Genomic DNA, 15,073 nt, shown 5'->3' with positions numbered 1-15,073 from the left:
GACTCTGAGCAGTTCAGTTAGCCTACGTGTCAGCAGTTCTTATACCTCAGTGCTTATATTCCTTGGTATGATGGTATGACTATACAAAATAAAGCCTGTTTTTTTCACATTGCCTTTCCATCAGCAGCAGTCTTCATTTCTTGATCATAAATGTCTACTTGCCTCTTAGTGACCACCTCAATGTCCTCATCATCACTGCCTAAGGTATTTTTTTCCATAGATTAATAGCAAAATTAATTGGTATGCATAAATGGAAGCCTAATGTGTGTTCTAGCCAGAGGTGTCCATGCATTAAAAAGACCATATCAATCACATTTTTTTGCACATACAGTTATACTTTGTACAACTTGCAGCGAGATGCAGTGGACCTTTGGAATATCGCTATTGTGCAGTTGATGGACGCTCTCCACCTTGCTTTCTGTATGGACACAAATTAGTTTATAAAGTTAATAGGCAAAACATGTCAGTCCCCAAAAAAGAATGAGAGGGTGACACAGTGGTTATCACTGTCTTGGTGGCTTTGTGTAGAATTGTGCAGGGTAGTATTATGTTTCAGTATGAAGATTTGTGTGTTTTATGTTTTATTGTTAATTGTGAGTTATTATTGTTCATGTATTGTATTATCTTGTACTTGATGTTCTGTCTCTTTAGTTTTACTTACGTTCCTTGTTTGTGGAGCCCTAGGAGGCGGGGCCACCCTGATGTTGCCACTCCTGCACCCTCTCTCTTTGGCTATTTAAACTGGCCGAGAAGGCTCAGGTGTTGAAGATTTCTGTGAGTATCACCATTTCATGATGGATGTTCTGTTTTTAATGACTTTCTACTTCTGTTTTAAGGATTCCGATGTCTGGACCGTTTTCACTTGGACTTGTTTATTTAGGATTTCCTTTAAGGCAACTCCATTCTGCCCATTTTTTCTCATTTCAGACATTCTTTGTGTTTTCTAATTCTTTTTTTTTTAAATAGATTATTGATTCATAAAGATTCTTCCTTTGCTCATTTTAATACAAACTGTGGGCTTATGGTCTTCCCTCCTCATTTGGCTTCTGTTATAGTTTTGTCATATTTAGAGTTGTTTTGCTAGCTATTAATTTTTGGGTCTTCACCAACTGAATCCAGCAGGTAGTACTGGGGGCCTGGCTGAGTTCAGGTGACCTTCTGTGTTGCAGACCAGTTAGGATTCCAGCCTCCTCCACTGCTTATTATAGGAGGCCTCACAACCATTTTGCCTCTGAGGAAGTTCTGTTTCATGATAGAGAGGTTAATTAGTGACACTAAATTGGCCCACCATGAATTAACATATCCTCTAATGATCTGGCACTCCCATACACTCAGTGTTGGTCTCTGCATTTGACTGATGCTGCCCCGATAGTTAGTGGAAAGGAATAGAAAAGATTAATTAAAGAAGCGAGTGGGATGTTGTCCTCCTGCTTTAACCACTGTTTAATAGTGAATAAAATAATTTACAATATCTAAGACTCTGTTTGATGCTAAGGTATCTTTTTGGTAGCAACAGGCAAATAATCTGTCCATATTCTAAACCCATCCATCCATCCATTATCCAACCCGTAATATCCTAACTTCAGGTTCACAGGGGTCTGCTGGAGCCAATCCCAGCCAACACAGGGTGCAAGGCAGGAAACAAACCCCGGGCAGGGCACCAAGCACACACCAGGGACAATTTAGAATCGCCAATGCACCTAACCTGCATGTCGTTGGAGGAAACTGGAGTACCTGGAGGAAACCCATGCAGAGAACATTCAAACTCCACGTTGGGAGGACCTGGAAAGCGAACCTGGGTCTCCTAACTGCGAGGCAGCAGCGCTACCCACTGCGCCACCTTTCCCATGCTCAAGACTCTTGGAGAATAGATGTCTATGCTGGCAGCCCTGGGTGCCAACACCATCTCAGATGTTCCATCTCTTGTCCTGTATATGGACTCATCATCATTTCAAATGTGGCCTATTAGTGTGATGTCATCTGCAAATTTTAGAAACCTAAAAGACAAAGGATTTAGAATTGGAACAAGGCTCTTAATTGTGTATTTTTGGTAGTGCATCCTCATTAAATTGGGGTAACTTGGCAGCCTCACAGAGCTAAATGTCTAGTCTGGACATTAATTGGAATGAGTTTGCATGATACAAAAATTGGCGGAACAGTAGACATTAAAATGGCACCAAATACAACTCAAGAAGACTTGGGCAAGCTTTAGAACTTAGAGGTTTTTGTTGTCTAAAAGGCAAAAAAAAGTTTAGTTATATTATAAAATACACTAGTGAGACTGCATCTGGAGTATTGTGTGCATTCTGGTCAGTACTCTGCAAGAAAGACATGGCAGCACTTGAAGCTGTGCAGAGGAGAGCGACCAGGTGCATCATGGTACTTAAGGACATGTGCTACTGTGACAGACTCAGAGAATTAAATCTGCGTAGTCAGGAGTAGAGGAGACTGTATGGGGACCTCATTCAGGTCTTCAAAATCCTCAAAGGAGTTGATATAGCAGATCCAGCAGAATTATTTCAGCTTACTTGAGGACATCAATGGAAATTAAGGAAAAGTGCATTCAGGACTGAAGCTAAGAAACACTTCCTCAATACTCAGAGAGTTGTGGGAATCAGGAACAAACTACTGAAACATGGAGTTGAAGCAGAAACCTCGACAGCCTTTACAAAAAATCTGGATGAGATTTTGGGACAGCGAACCCGATGGACTGAACGGTCAAATTCCTTACGTTCTCTCCGTGTCTACATGTACTGCACTCAAGTAAGCTCATGTCCTCTCACATCCCAGAGATGCCGCTGTTAGACAGACTGGTGGTTCTGAGTTGCCCTCTTGTGGGCTGGCATACTCTGTGGTCGGTTCTTGTGTTAGGACTGATGCTACCAGGTTACACAGGGTCAGGTTTGGTACACTCTGAGCAGGTACAGAAAATGGATTGCTTTTAAATGTTTAATCGTATTTAAAATTTGACACTGTTATTTTGGTTCACCCTTTTAAAGATTATATGAGTAAATGAGTAAAATTGAGCAAATGAGCAAATGAGTAAAGGTGATCCTCCTGGATCCCTACCTCTATAGTGTCATACAAGTGTGAGAGGCAGCTGAGGGGCTTGAATAATTGTAATAGTACACCAGACCATGGAGTGGTGCTGGCCACTAATTCCTATGTTCTTTCCTCTGCAGACCAACAGAAGGAAATCCTACCTGACTGTTGTGACCTCACTTCCAGTCAACCCACTATATAAACTCCATCTTAACTCAGTGTATTCAGTTCTGTACTGAACTCCGTCTGTAAAGACTGATTTTTTTTTCTTTTTTACTTTGCTTATTTCAAGAATGCTGGTGGCTACCCTAAACCTCTTTGTGCTTATTGCACAGTAGGTATTACACCTTCTCCTCTAACTTGTGTGACACATGCTGTAGGTGCTCTGGTCCCCTTCCAAATTCTGAAGACAAGCTGGTTGGGCTAACAGGTGACTGTAAATAAAAGTCGTAGAATGGACATCCCATCCAGGGTGGGGTCCAGAAATAAAGAGAATGGATGGATTTATTACCATCCTGCACAGCCTCCTCTGTTCTTAGTTACTACAGTAGCTCTTCATCAATGTTTTATACTCGTCTGCTCATTTAATAAAACATTTATATGTTCCTCAATATTGAAGGTGTGACTTTAAGTTAAAGTTATTATTTTTTTTTTATTAACATGGGAACTGTAACAGCATGTTTTAAATGTTTTCTGGGGAAAGATATCCACAAACATGGTACAGTCTGCCAAGTGATTCAATAGCCTGAAATAAAAAGAAGTAGATAATACTTTCTATCCACCAGCAGAGGGGACCATAACCAAGAATGATGCAGTCAGTTTATGGCACAGCTTTATTCTCTTTCATTCATCGGTTTTTCTAAATCTGCTTAATCCAATTGAAAATTGACAGGGAGACAGCAGTGAATGGAACACCACTTGGCCACATTGATCAAAACGGTCCTAACTGGTCTTAAAAATCTCAAAGTGGTGTAATTGTGAATTTCCCTTTGGGATTAATAAAGTATCTATCTATCTATCTATCTATCTATCTATCTATCTATCTATCTATCTATCTATCTATCTATCTATCTATCTATCTATCTATCTATCTATCTATCTATCTATAATAATAATAATAATAAATTTTATTTATATTGCACTATCTATCTATCTATCTATCTATCTATCTATCTATCTATCTATCTATCTATCTATCTATCTATCTATCTATCTATCTATCTATTATATAGTGCCTTTCTCTATCTATCTATCTATCTATCTATCTATCTATCTATCTATCTATCTATCTATCTATCTATCTATCTATCTATCTATCTATCTATCATATAGTGCCTTTCTCTATCTATCTATCTATCTATCTATCTATCTATCTATCTATCTATCTATCTATCTATCTATCTATCTATCTATCTATCTATCTATCTATCTATCTATCTATCTAATTTTGTTCATGCTCTTAGGGCAAGCAGGAAAAACATTTTATCTTCTTCTTCTTCTTCTTCATCTATTCCCACTTTTGTGTGGGGTCGATGTTTTAAGGTTTTTGGCTTGATTGTTACAGATTTTATCAGTGGTCCTAATTTAGAAAACTAATCCTAACTTCACTAGGACTTAAATTTGTGAATTTATGTTTGTGAATTTATATTGCATCGCAAGAAAATAACAAGGTGTATTATAGTAGTGGGGTGTTGTACCGTGTTAGCCATTTACGAATGTAGTGAGAAGTCAAGCGAAATGACAACTTTTATTGACTAACTAAAAAGATTACAATGTGCAAGCATTCAGGGCAACTCAGGCCCCTTCTTCAGGCAAGATGTTGCTTCGAAAGCTTGCATATTGTAATCTTTTTAGTTAGCGAATAAAAAGTGTCATTTTGCTTGACTTCTCACAACAAGATGTATTATATGAAGAGATGGTGGGTGTACTAGAAATATCCATCCATCCATCCATTATCCAAGCCGCTATATCCTAACTACACGGTCACAGGGGTCTGCTGGTGCCAATCCCAGCCAACTCAGGGCGCAAGGCAGGAAACAAACCCCAGGCAGGGCACCAGTCCACCGCAGGGCACACACTAGGGACAATTTAGGATCGCCAATGCACCTAACCTGCATGTCTTTGGACTGTGGGAGGAAACCCACACAGACCCGGGGAGAACATGCAAACTCCATGTAGGGAGTACATGGGAAGCAAACCCAGGTCTTCTAACTGCAAGGCAGCACCACTACCCACTGTGCTACCGTGCCACCTACTAGAAACATGAATATTGTATATACAGTCATATGAAAAAGTTTGGGTACCCCTCTCAGCCTGCATAATAATTGACTCTCCTTTCAGCAATAAAGATAACAGTGGTATGTCTTACCTTTCCTTGTTTTCCGAACAAAATTTTTTAGTGACGCAGTATTTAGTTGTATGAAATGAAATCAAATGTGAAAAACTGGCTGTGCACAAATGTGGGTCCCCTTGTAATTGTGCTGATTTGAATGCCTGTCACTGCTCAATGCTGATTACTTACAACACCAAATTGGTTGATGAGCTCGTTAAGCCTTGAACTTCATAGACAGGTGTGTCCAATCATGAGATATAAAGGTATTTAAGGTGGTCAATTCCAAGTTGTGCTTCCTTCCCTTTGACTTTCCTCTGAAGAGTGACAGCATGGGATCCTCAAAGCAACTCTCAAAAGATCTGAAAACAAAGATTGTTCAGTCTCCTGGTTTAGGGGAAGGCTACAAAAAGCCATCTCAGAGGTTTAAACTGTCAGTTTCAACTGTAAGGAAGGGAATCAGGAAATGGAAGGCCACAGGCACAGTTGCTGTTAAACCCAGCAGGCCTGGCAGGCCAAGAAAAATACAGGAGCGGCATATGTACAGGATAGTGAGAATGGTGACAGACAACCCACAGATCACCTCCAAAGACCTGCAAGAACATCTTGCTGCAGATGGTGTATCTGTATATCGTTCTACAATTCAGCACAATTTACACAAAGAACATCTGTATGGCAGAGTGATGAGAAAGAAGCCCTTTCTGCACTCACACCACAAACAGCATTTGTTGTATGCTCATTCAGACAAGCCAGATTCATTTTGGAAAAAAGTGTTTTGGACTGATGAGACAAAAATTGAGTTATTTGGTCAAAACAAAAAGCGCTTTGCATGGTGGAAGAAGAACACCGCATTCCAAGAAAAAACACCTGCTACCTACTGTCAAATTTGGTGGAGATTCCATCATGCTGTGGGGCTGTGTGGCTAAATCAGGGGCTGGAGCCTTCTTTAAAGTCGACGGTCAGATGAATTCAACACAATATCAACAAATTCTTCAGGATAATGTTCAAGCATCAGTCACAAAGTTGAAGTTACGCAGGGGTTAGATATTCCAACAAGACAATGACCCAAAACACAGTTTGAAATCTACAAAGGCATTCATGCAGAGGGAGAAGTACAATGTTCTGGAATGGCCATCACAGTCCCCTGACTTGAATATCAGCAGGATGATTTGAAGCAGGCTGTCCATCAAATTGAACTGAACTGGAGAGATTTTGTATGAAGAATGGTCACAAATATCTCCATCCAGAATCAGACACTCATCAAATGCTATAGGAGGACAGCGTCTAGAGGCTGTTAGATTTACAAAAGGAGGCTCAGCTAAGTATTGATGTCATATCTCTGTTGGGGTGCCCAAGTTTATGCACCTTTCTAATTTTGTTATGATGCATATTGCATATTTTCTGTTAATCCAATAAACTTAATGTCACTACTGAAATACTACTGTTTCCATAAGGCATGTCATAAATTCAGAGGAAGTTGCCATTTTGAAAGCTCAGGCAATGAGAAACAAAAATCCAAAGAATTAAGAGGGGTTCCCAAACTTTTTCATATGACTGTAATATCAATACTCTTTGATTTAGTATAAAAACTCTTGTTTACATAAAAGAAGCTATAGATAAGTTAAACATTTTTGATTTCATATTTAAAACAGAATTGGTGCCACAAACACAGTATTATCACAGTCAGGAGCTTAACTTGCCACCAGAAGATGGCACTCGGGCAGAGATGGGCATGCACATTTTGGGAAATGCAAGTGTTTTAGAAATGCTGGACAACAATGACCTCGTAAAAAAAGACATGGATTTGACAGATATCGCAAAGTACGTTACGTGATCACTCCATCTCTGTGCAGAAGCCATGTGCAGTCAGCCAAAATGATTGTTGGTAACGTTACCTTTTTTTTGGCCATGTGGGGAAAATGCAGCTTTGCAATAGTGATGACTTGGGTGTGCCACAATCAGCCATGTCTTGAATTTTGTGCCAAATCCAAATGAGCAGGCCTTCCATTTGCTGAAGAAAAAGCTTAAGGGGACAAGCCCTCGAAAGAAGCAGGAGCTGAAGATGGCAGCATTAGAGGCTTGGCAGAGAAAATCCTCAGCACCTGGTGATGTCTGCGAATTGCAGACTTCAAGCAGTCTTTGCATGTAAGGGATATGCGACAAAGTCCTAAATATGACAGCTTTAATAGACCTGCCATTGCTACGTCACAAACCTTATAGTGCCCTGAAATGGGGTGAGCATGTAGAAAAAGTGTTGCCATTTCTAAATGGTGTGACTGAAATGTCTGCAGATCCTCTCAATTAAAGTCTGCAGTGTGCGCTTTAATTACAATGTTTGATTTGTAATTTTAAACTGTGGAACAGAGGGGTAAATCAAGGCAAAATGTGTCTTTGTCCTAAACATTATGGAGGGCACTTGGTCTTAGTGGCTTTCTGTACACACAGACTCACAAATCCAATACACAACATAAGATAAAGAAGGACAAAATCAGAGAGTTTTCAACTAGACTTTACTAGTTTTAACATCAACAAGCTTTTCCAGCTATGCACAATCACAGTCACATGATGCAAAACCTTATTTTTTTGTCTTTTTTTTTTAAAACAGAGCAGAAATATCACAGATACAAATAGCAATAAGTCCACTGGTCGCTGCATTAGAAGGGCCTGCAAATCCACAGCCGAAGCAGTCTTGTGGCCTTCAAAATGGGAGTAAATATGTGAGCACATGAAGTCACTTGACCTCCCCGGTACACCCTTCTTGTGGTCTAAAAGTCAACCACACTGCAAATAAAATGTCAGTTTAAAATTGCGACTTTGGGAAGAATTAAATGAGTGAGGAAATTGTATGCTGACACTGTAACGGGAGAATCGTACAACACAATAACACCGTAAGGTGTTCTCATTTCAAGTGTTGAAACTGTAAATTGTAATTAAAATACTTAAAGGTAGCATCATAAAGCATTCGGAAAGTTGGACATACTTAAGCGCCGCGGTGTTTGGGGCGCCATATAAATGACTACGTTGTAACAGCAGACTCACTGCTGCGGCCCACTGTGCGATTCAGACGCACTACCCGATGACACTGGTGACACCAGAATCAGAGCAATGGCACACACCTCTTAATGGCCTCGTTCTTTCCTTTGCTTTGCCCCGCACACATCTGGCGGTCAGTTCCTTCCGTCCTGACATATTTACTCCACTGTTATAATTTTATGTAGTTAGCCAGTAAGGAGCCCGATCTTCTTTGGGTGAATTCATATTGCGTCACAAGAAAATAAGAAGCTGTATTATATGAAGAGATGGTGGGTGTGCTAGATACTGTACATAAATATTGTATATAATATCTATACTCTTTGATTTAGTATAAAAACTCTTGTTTAAATGAAAGAGGCTTTAGATAAGTTAAATATTTTTGATTTCATATTAAAAATAGAATTGGTGCCACAAACGCAGCATTATCACAGTCAGGAAAAGCCTTGTGTATGTGCTGTTAATATTTCTACAAATTCATGCATTGCTGGTCACAAGAGGACTTCCTTAATCCTGGCTCATTGAATGGAGCACTTACTAGAAAACAAAAACAAAACGAAACAAAACAAGAAAAAACCTTGACCAAGATCCTGTCTACTCGGTAGACATTAGATTACCACGTTGCTCTTTCTGACCTTTGCACCAAATAAGGCTGCAGATCAAAAACGTTCTCATGCAACACATTCTGCACGGCCCCGTGCAGTTCAGTCAAAATTGCAGGCACTTCATGAAGTCCACCTTTGATCTTTACGCCTGCCACTTGATTTGCAAATAGCCGCCGGACGTGGCTTCTCAATGCCTCCATATTTGCTTTCCCAACTCTTTCGATTCTGACCAATTCAGACAGGCTCGCAGGTCAGTCAGGGTCAGGACGAACCCCGTCATTGACTTACAAAAAAAATAACAAGTTCAGCAGAATTTACAAATTCTAAATAGCCATTCAAAAAGTTCATTAACAAACAGATATCTAAAAATACCAGTACTTGTGACAAGGGTTTGGCACTCCACACTATGACAATAATGTTGTCAAGGCTGTGACATGGCCCCATAATACTAACAAAATGGCAAAAAAAGCACCAAAAATGTTGAAAAATTTGCATTGGAGATAGGACCCCCTCTGCTTCACAAATGTCTGTTTTTTTTCCAATAAAAGTCATATTTTTTACCAACCATAACTGGTAAATAAATATTTACATTAAAAAAGTATCTCTCTGTCTCTCTCTCTCTCTATATATATATATAAATACATTTATAGGAATACATACAAAATGACGTCTCTAGGATTAAAAGGCAAAATTGCCTAATTCTGCACGGGTCAAACTGTACTGCTTCCGGTTATTTCTTGTTCCTTGAAGCAGTTGCCCATTTTTCATGTATGTCTAACAAAATGGCCTTTCTTGGCTATATGGTGTCTCCCACCATGCATTCTACTACTCTTGTCAATCCAAGAAAGTCACATTTAACAGAGTAAAAAATGTTGTGTCTGGAATGAAGGCCTGCTCACAAGGCAAAGGCAGGCATGTTTTAATTTGTCATCTCTTTTCAGGCATATAAAGTGAAAAGAGTGAAATGACATCAAAGTCATTACATATTTCCAGATTTGGCATTTTGTCAGTTAATCCTAGACTCTCTTAAAGGAGCTTGCTTCGATTTCTTTGCCGCGGTAGAGAAGAGTAAAGTTTGGAGGATACATTCAATGGATTTTTTTTTTATTCTGCAGTGAAACAATTAGAAAATGCAAATAACTAAGAGAAAATATAATTATTGCAGAATGACGGCAGCCCTTTGGTTACACTCTGTCCTGGTCAGCAGCCATTTCACTGGAGGAAATCGATAGGATTTGTTTTTGTTTTTTTTTTGGAATAGCATAGTTATCAAAATCTACAATTATTTTCAACATGAAACAGACTGAGCAACACTGTGAATTTAAAAACAATATAGAAAGAAATCCTACTGAATGTATTTCCAACATATTTGTGCCCAACAATTAGGCATTTCTCACAGTAAGGGAAAAAAAAATAGAGAAATGCCAAAGCCAGTCACTAGAGGGTGCCATCCTCCTAGTCTTGGCCCTACAGCATCATCCTATATGCAGGTTTATATTTCAGTCAATCCGAACGCTAAATTACTCCTGTAAATGCTTAATTTGCTTAATTTAGCTTTTCTGTTTGGTTTAGAATTTGGTCCTTCCTTGGAATACTCACAAAAAGTAGTCACCTACTTCCATTTAAGGAACAATGGACATCAATGTGAACAATAAAGGTTTGATAAGTACTAGCCGTGCACACAAGTGACCAGACTGCACCTGGCATTAAAATGTGTCTCAGGTGTCCCCATCAAATAGAAATCAGCCAGTCTTGATTCATTCTGTGAATTTCACCTTGGGATTAATAAAGTATCTATCTATCTATCTATCTATCTATCTATCTATCTATCTATCTATCTATCTATCTATCTATCTATCTATCTATCTATCTATCTATCTATCTATCTATCTATCTATTATATAGTGCCTCTATCTATCTATCTATCTATCTATCTATCTATCTATCTATCTATCTATCTATCTATCTATCTATCTATCTATCTATCTATCTATCTATCTATCTATCTATCTATCTATCTATCTATCTATCTATCTATCTATCTAAAAAGCCGTAATGACAGAGTGATACGTTACCAGATGATGTACTCTTTATTTTCAAATTTTATGTTGTTTTGAGAATTAAGCTGGAATTTACGTATTATAAAACAATGTGTAATATCGAAGAATTTGAAAAAGTGTGGGGAGCGAAGGGGGTGCTCTGCTCCACTGAGGAGGAGAAACTAAAAATCCATTTGGAATAATGAAGAAGAGCTGGTGTGTGATTGTTATGTTAAATGTTATAAGGATTGATTTGAGTAATAAATACTTACTTCAAACCTGAGTATTTGACTTTAATGTGTGGGGTAGGAGGCGTGGACCGGGGAGTAGTGGAGGACTAATGTAATCATCATTTTTCTTGAGAAATTGTTTTTTATATTAATGTGTTCATGTTTTCTATTATTGTGCAAAATAAAGTTTATATTAAAAATGAAAAAAAAAATTATCTATCTATCTATCTATCTATCTATCTATCTATCTATCTATCTATCTATCTATCTATCTATCTATCTATCTATCTATCTATCTATCTATCTATTGCATTTCTTATCTTTCTTGTTATGGCACACCACCACATCTACTTTCTTTTATATAATTCAAATCTCAAACTATTATTATCACATTAATTTAGCATACTGATCTATCTATCAATCGATCATATAGAGTCTTTCTTATCTGTCTGTCTATCTATCTGTTATATAGTGCCTTTCTTATCTATCTATCTATCTATCTATCTATCTATCTATCTATCTATCTATCTATCTATCTATCTATCTATCTATCTATCTATCTATCTATCTATCTATCTATCTATCTATCTATCTTAAAAATAAAGGTGCCAGAGTGCTACTTCAGAGCGACGTGATAAGGGAAAAGATCCCCTAAAGATTCCCTAAAGATCCATCCACGTGAACGTTCCAGAAAGAACCTTCATTTATTTAGATCCATAATAAGCTCCATATGGTAACCAACCATGAAGAAATGGAAACAGATTTGTGATTCTAAAAGAACTCTCATTTACAATAGCTCAGACCAGCTTTTCTTAACCCGTTAGTGTCCTACTAGGCAGCCTACCATACGTTAAAGACATCAGGTTTTTTTCTGCATATTATGAAGTTTTTCAAAGCTTGGAGAACCAGCTCCACACGCTAAGAACTCTTCCCAGAATGAAATGGTAGCTCAGTCATGCAATGGTGTGACGCGGAACCATACAGCCTGGTGAAGAACCATAAAATGGCAGTATGGAATTGAGTCCATTGATCTCAAAAACAATACAAACCTTTCTTGAAAATTTGGAAAACCTAATTCATCTGTTTAAGAATTAGGAAGAAGTGGCACCAGTGACTGAGAGCATCTGGTGATTCTCTGGCCTGGCAGAATCTGCAGCCACTGCAGCTGTCCATTATTGATTAAAAGTCCACCTGTCTTAACTGATACCCCTGGCATGCCTAGGAATTTTGTTGGATGGCAGACCTTTTGGCAGATGGCACATTGGCGCGATGCACGCCTGCGTAAATTCACGTCACAATACTTACTGAATGTGACATTTTCACTGCCCCTGGGTCCGTGGACAGTTGGCAATTTTAACTTTACAGCCTCTGAAGTAAGTTTTAAAAATGTGTGCTTTCCAAAATCGGCAAAGAAATACAGCATAGCTCCTTTGAACTCTGTTTGTGCAAATATACAGTAAATGTGAAGATACACATGTACAGTATGTATAAATGTATTCATGCATATATGTGCACATACAGAGACATTTGTTTACATACTTCAGTGGCAGAAGGCAGTGAAAGGCATTGTTTTTTTTTTCTTTAATTAAAGCAAAGGTCCCTTTACAAGAAAGGGCACAACAAATAGAAAGAAAATAAGTTACTGCATTAAACTTATATACTTTACATACATATATATATATATATATATATACTTAAAAAAGGTTTATATTGCAAAACTTGCCCTAAATTGCCCAAGAACATTAAAAAAAAGATAACTGTAATGATTAATGAAAGCAGGAAGGAGAAAGTCAGTTTACTTCTCAGCTTTCCTCTCCCAGTGCAGGACCGGGAGGGACATTCTCATCATCTTTGTCAGTTTAACTGAAAGACCGCAGTCTCTCAAATTCACAGAAAAAAAAATTTTTTTTGTCATATTAACAAGAAAACAATAACAATCGTGAGAACATTTCACTTTACATTCGTTCAGATGCACAAAAGTAGGCACCAACCTGCATGCCGTGGGGTTGCCTCTCTCCCAAAGAAATCTGACAGGATAGTAAAAGTAACATGAAAGGGGGTAAAGAAATCACGCGCCCAAAGTACATTAGGTAAGCTGTAGGCCCTAAGCGGAGAGGTGCCATTGGAGAGGAATGAGCATTTCGGAGCTTCTCTTTATTTTATTTTTTTTATATTATTCTCTTGAGGCTCTGTTTTTGCAACCAGGCTCTTGGAAAGATTACAATGGAGAGAAAGAATGACTTCTTCTCATCCATGTTCTCATCTCCTTATCAAGTTTGCTTGTCTTGGTGGGAGTAGGGATAGCAGTTTTACACTGCAACACTCGATTGCGATGAGAGCAGGCCATTCAGCCCAACAAAGCTCGCCAGTCGCGTCCACCAAATTCTTCGAAAATAAACATCAAGTCGAGTTTTCAAAGTCCCTAAAGTCTTACTGTCTACCACACAGCTTGGTCGCTTATTCCAAGTGTCTGTGGTTCTCTAAGTAAAGAAAAACTTCCTAATGTTTGTGTGAAATTTACCCTTAACAAGTTTCCAACTGTGTCCCCCGTGTTTTAAATAGGAGGCGCAAGACTGACCGGTTTTCTCTTTCTCCAGGTTCTCGTTAAGAACCCACGGACACTCCTTGTCAGTCAAGAGATATACTCCCTCAAGTATGTCCTCCATTTGCCCCTCAGTCTCTTTACTGGATGCCCAAACCACATCAACTAGTTCTCCTTGTTCCTATGCATTTTTACAGATAATGAATATTATTAGCCTCCATATGGTACACAGCACTTGGAAACAAAAAAAAAAATGAAGCAATTACCAGTACTTAGAAAAAAATATGCGGCAAGTGACTCTCATATCGGCAAACCCAGATCCGTCCGACTCCCAGTTCTTTACGTGATTCGTTTGGTTTCTCATGCGGTTTGCTGTTCCCGGCAGCACCCAGACTCCATCTCTGCAAGCTATGAGCCTGCAGGAGTGTTTAAGCATGTACGATGACTACACGTCCCCCACTGCTTCATGCTCCTCCTGCCAGAAATATAACAACAAAAAGAAAACAAAAATGGCATCCTTCGGCTAAGGTTTAAGAGCGTCTGAGTTAAGAAGCATTGAAAATGCACACTGGACAAATGAACATCAATGGACCTGGTTTGTCTAATTACAGACGTCTTGAAGACCAAGTTCAATTTCACATCACATTCAGGCTTAAGGCCCACTGGGATTCTTGTGCATTGAGCTGCATGTTTACTATAAGACAGTTAACGGAGAAATTAACAGGGAGGATCAGTTCAAAATGGGGACTAATTATGGTTGGCGTCTGGCTTACGGAAGTGAGGCAGCATCCTCCCATCTTGGACATCGTCCTGGGCAACTGCATTCGGAGGAGGACATGCATACTGGTCCTACATCTTCCTGGAACATGGACAGCCAGCAACGGATTTCAGTAAAACACCTGGCAAATTTCAGATTAAGTAGGCGAGTATTAAAAAAAACGCTGCCGGGTCGAGAAATGCTCAGTCCTCCTACCCAATAGCCCCTTCTCATCAGCCTTATTCATTTGAAACAAGCATGCCTTCCACCTACTCATGAAGAATTTCAACCACCCCCCCACCCCCCCCAAGACTGTGAAGCCCTCCCATTATTTGTTTTTTTTTTTTTCTTTAAGGATAACCTTTAACGCTATCAAATCCCCTCTTTCTAGCAAAAGCAATAATGGCAAAACATTTTAAACACAAAGCCCACATTTTAGCTGGACTGAAGCTTTCATACATTACACCAGCTTAACAAGCACATCATTTACAATCAAAAT

This window comes from Erpetoichthys calabaricus, chromosome 1 (assembly GCF_900747795.2).
Source record: "Erpetoichthys calabaricus chromosome 1, fErpCal1.3, whole genome shotgun sequence".
NCBI lineage: Eukaryota > Metazoa > Chordata > Cladistia > Polypteriformes > Polypteridae > Erpetoichthys > Erpetoichthys calabaricus.
This window is presented reverse-complemented; position numbering follows the sequence as displayed.